This window comes from Magnolia sinica, chromosome 19 (assembly GCF_029962835.1).
Source record: "Magnolia sinica isolate HGM2019 chromosome 19, MsV1, whole genome shotgun sequence".
NCBI classification, from domain to species: domain Eukaryota; kingdom Viridiplantae; phylum Streptophyta; class Magnoliopsida; order Magnoliales; family Magnoliaceae; genus Magnolia; species Magnolia sinica.
This window is the reverse complement of record NC_080591.1, coordinates 4,965,647-4,971,795: the sequence shown is the minus strand read 5'-3', so window position 1 is coordinate 4,971,795 and position 6,149 is coordinate 4,965,647. Positions and strand designations below refer to the sequence as shown.

General features: G+C 42.8%; 1 non-coding gene across 1 annotated transcript; it reads left to right on the top strand.

Moving 5' to 3' along the window:
- Positions 1–3,214: 3,214 nt before the first annotated feature.
- Positions 3,215–3,374, top strand: LOC131235829 (U1 spliceosomal RNA). Its single transcript, XR_009166349.1, has one exon. It is a non-coding gene; the product is annotated as a U1 spliceosomal RNA (small nuclear RNA).
- Positions 3,375–6,149: the final 2,775 nt, after the last annotated feature.

Here is a 6,149-nt window from a genome sequence, read left to right as displayed (position 1 = left end):
TACCTATGTCACCAATTAGAGATATTAAAGTTGATTTAGTAATTAAATTCAAACGGCGTTAAATATACCATTCATGGTGACTTTTGGATTAAAGTTGATTCCAAATCTTGGGGGTTTCAAATCTCTGCCCATCAGTTGGGGCAAGTCATATTAAGATGTAAGGCCAAAAAGATTGTCTATAGCTCAAGTAGACCCACAGTGGAAAGTTGGGATAGCAAGGCCTTGTAATCCAGCAAAAGAAAAAAGAGAAGAGTTGAGCTGAGCTGCCTCTCACCAGCCTTTTACTCTTTCAAGTGAGGATGCAGGTTTACTACAGCAAAGGTTGGAGGGAGTACACTACAGGAATGTCAAATGTGATTCTAAAAAGGGAAATCCAAAACTCAGGTGGGCCCACAATAGGGAAGATTAGTATGAGGACTCTCCATTGAAACCATCCAGTGTGTACCATGATGCTTATATGCCATCCAAACCGTTCATAACTTAATCCCCACCAAGATGAAGGGATAAAAAAACATCAGCCGTATACAAAACTTCTATGGCCCCTAGAAGGTTTCAATGGATGGTGTCCTCATTTACACTTTGGTAAGGCCCACTTGACATATATAGGCCTTATTTTTTAATCCCACATCTTAACATAAGCTCACCCCAATGATGGGTGGAGTGGATGTGACAAACCCATTACAATGGGCCCTACATAGCTTGTTGTTGCTCTCTACAGCAAAGGTGGGAGTAGAGGTGGGCATCGAGTCGAATCGGACCGGATTGAGTCCAACTTGACTTGATCCAATTTCTCAAGAACCTGACCCGAACTCGATCCGATTTGAGACGATCAAATCCTTGCTGGCCTGACCCGAACCAAGACCAACTTGGTCTGGGAAACCAAATCGAGTCGGATCGAGTTGAGTCTAGGGAGAGAGAGGGAGAGAGGAGGAGAGATAGAAGAAGATGTGGGAAACCGAGAAAGAAAGAAGGAGAGAAAGGAGGAGAGAAGGAAGGAGATGACGGAAAGAGGGAGAGAAAGGAAGAGAGGTGGGTGGGTGCGGCGCCTCCTTCAGGTAGAAAAAGAGGGGTTAGGGTTTGTTCGAATTTCGAATCGGATTGATTGGGATTGACCACGATCCGAACTCGATCCGATGTACGATTGGATTTGAGTGGTCATACTCGATCCGCACCGATCCAGGCCTTCGGTTCAATTTGGATCGGGTCAAATTCTGCCCAGTTCTATGTGGGTGGATTCAACTGGGAAGCGAATTGCATACTGAGTAACTCAGTACGCTAAGACTACTGAGCAAACTCTGTAGGGTCCGTCGTGATTTACATATTTCATCTACTATGTCCATCCATTTTAATAGATAATTTGATGGATGGAGCCCAAAAATGAAATATATCCAAATCTCAAGTGGACCTCACCATGGGGAAACAATGTGAATTGAAATTCTACCGTTGAAAATTTATTGGGGCCCACAGAAGTTTTGGATCAAGCTGATATTTGTGTTTTCCCTTCATCCATGTCTTTGTGATCTTATGAACATGTTGGATGACAAATAAACATTACTTTGGGCCCTAGCAAGGTTTCATTGGTGGAAGTCATTATTCCCTCTGTTTCCCTTGGTATGGTCCACTTGTGCTTTGGACATACTTATATTTTGGATTCAACCACTAAAATAATCTGTAATAATGGATGGACTGTGTGGATAACCCACATACATTCACAGCAGGCCCAACTGAGTTTTCAGTACGCTTTTATGGTACTAAGTAACTCGGTACGCAATCCCATTTCATTCAAACTGTTCAATCCGATCGCTGACCTACCTGGTGGCAACCTTTGGAGATGCATCATAATTGGATTTTCTTGTTTCTGGAAAGGTGGGCCACCACGGGGATGGAACATCAAAATATGATGGTTTTGGTTATCAGGCGTGGATTCATGACTTGCAATTGACGGCAAGAAAACGAAGAAAAGATTACAACTGGTGTCAGAGAGAAGAAATTTCCTGGTTTTAGTAGCTGGAGCTATTTGATCTTTAACCCTTGATCTAATTGGGCCCACCACAGATGGGACAACCAAAAGTGCATTCGCCTGTCAGATTAGTGGTCTGGATCACGGAACCATGAGCCCTCTCTTGCTGGAGTTGGGCACATCTGGACACTGTGTGCACCATAGTATTCTAATCCTTGAGGAGGGTGGACGTGGATGTGGGGCACACCGTGATGTCTGTGTTTTATCCAGCCGTCCATCTGTTGTTTCAGATCATTTTAGGAAGTGAACTAAAAAAATGAGGCAAATCAGAAGCTCAAGTGGACCACACTACAGATAACAGTGGGGACGATGACACTCACCGTTGAAACCTTCCCAGGCCTACTATGATGTTTATTTGCCATCCAACATGTTCATAAGCTCACAGATACCTGGATGAAGGGAAAACAAAAATATCAAATGTCCATCGTTTCCTGTGGTGTGGTCCACCTGAGCTTTGAATCAGCGTCATGCACCAAAATGATCTCTGAAGATGGATGGACGGCATCGATAATACACATACAACCCTGTGGGCCCATAAAGAGTCGGGTCAACCGGGTCTCCAGGGAATCCGCGTCTGATCTGGATAGGATACGGTCTGTTAGACCCTCTCACCACCATACACGTGGCAATTGAACTTCAATCAGCAGCTCCATCCATCTATCTGGCGCTGTCAATGGATGGTGTCGCTGTTGAAAGATCACACTCATCGAATAATCCTGGACCGTTGACTGACTTGATGCCACTTGCACGGGGGATTCAAATCACTCATCTAGTGGGGGCCACCATCCTCACTCCCCATCCAAATTCAGGAAGCTTTGTTAATCAAGTGGGCCACTCATGAACATCAAACATAAAATACAAATAATATTCTTCCCCACCATCGATCTATACCACGCACCTGTGGCCCACCTGATGAGTTGGACACTGCTGCTCTTAGGCCAGTACATGATACAAAGATCAAACCAGCACAACCATCAGGCCCACATGCATCAGGTGGGCCATCGCGACATGAGCCAGATTTTTGAGACACGCACACATTCCGTCATAGCCCGTCATCGGCTCTTATACTTCATACGCGTGCTTCACCACCACGTGCAGGCACTCGAGGACAGGAAACAAGTCCCACATCGACTAGGGAAAGAAAGAGAGAGAAAAAGGAAGCATATAAAATGAGAGAAGGCAGGATATGGCAGCATACTTACCTGGACGGGGTCTATCCGTGATCAGGAAGGCGGATGGCCTAGGGCAGCTGCTTCCATTGCACTTAGGAGGTGGGCTGTCTTACCATCTCCCCAAGTGGGAGAGTGGACGTCATAATTTGTGGTAGAGGGGGTACGCGTTCGCGCGGCCCCTGCCATTTTCAGTCTCAAGATTTTAGGCCCATCTTTGAACGAACAGGATTCGATCATGTATAGGCAACATGTTATTCTCCATGAAAGCTTATTTTTATATCGGACACTCTAACCATAGAAAAGATCTTAGCTATTCGCCGAATACCATCAGGCTACTCTCAGATGGTGGATTTTTAACCAGGCATGCAACCTGTTATCTATGTGGTTCTGTTTACCGAAACAGCCATATGGTTCTGTCCATCTAAAGTGGCCGGGTAGCTAGTTGAATCAATGAGGTGTCATTTCAATCTCTACTATTTCATCTCGTGTGGCGTACTTAGGCTATGAATGTACTTCATTTTTAAGCTCACTATCTAAAACCTCAAAAATATCACAGTGGGCCGCATGACTCCTTCAACTATAGGGGTTCAACACCAATTGTTTCATGCTGTGTGGCTCCTTTCGAGTTTTGGATTCAATTTTGGGCCCATACCCTAAAATGATATAACAGAACTGGTAGATGGGTATAGATGGGGTGGGGTTCAACACCAATTGTTTCATGCTGTGTGGCTCCTTTTGAGTTTTGGATTCAATTTTGGGCCCAAACCCTAAAATGATATAACAGAACTGGTAGATGGGTATAGATGGGGTGGACTTGTCAGAACTGGTAGATGGGTATAGATGGGGTGGACTTGTCGACAAACATCATGGTGGGCCCCATGAGTTTTCGAGAGAGATTCAGAGGTGGATGTTCAATAGCCACTGTTTTGTGTGTCATGTGCTTGCTTGAGTTTTGGATTTGCCTAATTTTTTTTAGCCCACTCTTTAAAATGATATGGTGAAACTGGTGGACAGGATGGATTCGTTATCCACCCACGAGTATTTGAAGGGAGAGAGATTGAACTCCCGTTCAATGCCCACTGTTTTGTGCCGTATGGCCTACTTGAGTTTTGGACCTGCCTCATGTTTGCGCCCACATCCTAAAATTGTATGGTGGAACTTATGGACAAGCTGACTTCACAAACAATAGTCAGCCCCACGAGTTTTTTAAGGGAGAATTAATGGTGGGTGTTCAATATCTACTCATTCATGCCATGTGGTTCACTTGAGCTCTGGATTTACTTAATTTTTGGGGTTGACGCGGTAAAATGATTTGGCAAAAGTGGTGGATTGGGGTGAATTTGTCACAATTATTATGATGGGCCCATGAGTTTTTCAAGGGAGAGATTCAGTGGTGGGCATTTAATACGCACCATTGGTGCCGTGTGGTCCACTTGAGTTTTTGAATCCACCTCATTTTTAGGCCCACACCATAAAATGATATGGCAGAACTAGTGAACGAGGTTAATATATCACAAACATAATGGTGGAACCCATGAGTTTTTTAAGGGTGAGAGATTCAATGGTGAGCCTTAGATGGCCACCGTTTCATGTTGTGCGGCCCACTTGAGTTTTGGATTTACCTCATTTTTCCACCCATGCCCTAAAATGATTGGATGGTATTGGTGAACAAGGTGAATTTTTCACAAAAATTACAGTGGTCCTCAAGTGTTTCAAAGATGGCTGATTAAGTTCCATTGTTTCCCGCCATGTGGCCTACTTGAGTTTGTGATTTGTCTTGTTTTTGGACCTACCACATGAAATGATCTGGCCAGGGGTGGATTTCTCAGAAGAATCATGGTAGGCTTGAGTGTTTTAATAGTGACCATTTGACATAGGGATGGGAGTGATGAGGTTGAGCAACATTTTCCTTAAAGAGATAATCACTCCAAATCCACATAGCTTCTCTGAACTCCTTACAAAGATAAGTTTGAATTCACAAAGAAAATAAGAAAATAAAAATAATTTCTAAAAATTTAAAATAAACTGATTGGTGATCAAAATCAACTTTACAATATCTTAAATAGTGATATGAGCCGTGGAGAAAAGTTTCAGAATCAAACTACAACTAAAACTCCCTAAAATGGTGACTTACTACAAATAGTAAGACAGTCATGATTCCCACTAGACTTCACGGGGTTTTCGGTCAAAAATAATAAGTGTCCTATTTATCTTGACCATGTTATTCTCCTAAAATTTCTAAGCACTTTTCATGTTGGACACAACTCTTGAAACTCAAAGGATGACGAGTTATAATCAAACTAAAACTTACTATAAATAGTAAAAATAAAAATAAAATGAAATTTCGACTGTCGATATGATGGAATCTTGTATATTCGGCATGGGAAGCCCAACATGATAGGGCTAGTGGCTAAATTAGCTTCTTCTACCCCAAAATCATATATGATATATTGAATAATTCATTCTTGTTTGCAAGATATGCCTGTTTTAAGGTTTTGACGGTCCAGATCACTTCTACCTCGGGCATGCTTTGATCCATCTTAGCCATGAAATTGTCTATGACCCCCTCTACATCACCATTCAACCTCCAATATTTGCTACCACGTTGCTTACTTGAGTTTTGGACTACCCCATTTTTTGGTCAACCCATTAAAATGATTTAAAAATTGATTTGCATGACTTGGCCAGGGGTAGATTTCTCAAAAGCATCTTGGTAGGCCCCAGGTGTTTTAATGGTGGCCATTCAATCTCCATTATTTTCTACCATGTTGCCCACTTGAATTTTGGATCTTATCTCATTTTCTGGTCCACCCCTAAAATGTCATTTGGTGATGCTGATGGACAAAGTAAATTTTTGCCAAACATTGTGGTGGACCACACCTAAGCAGTACGCAAACCCTCTCTCATTTGAAATTGTCCACGCATATATATATCTACCGTTCACCTTTCTTATCTTT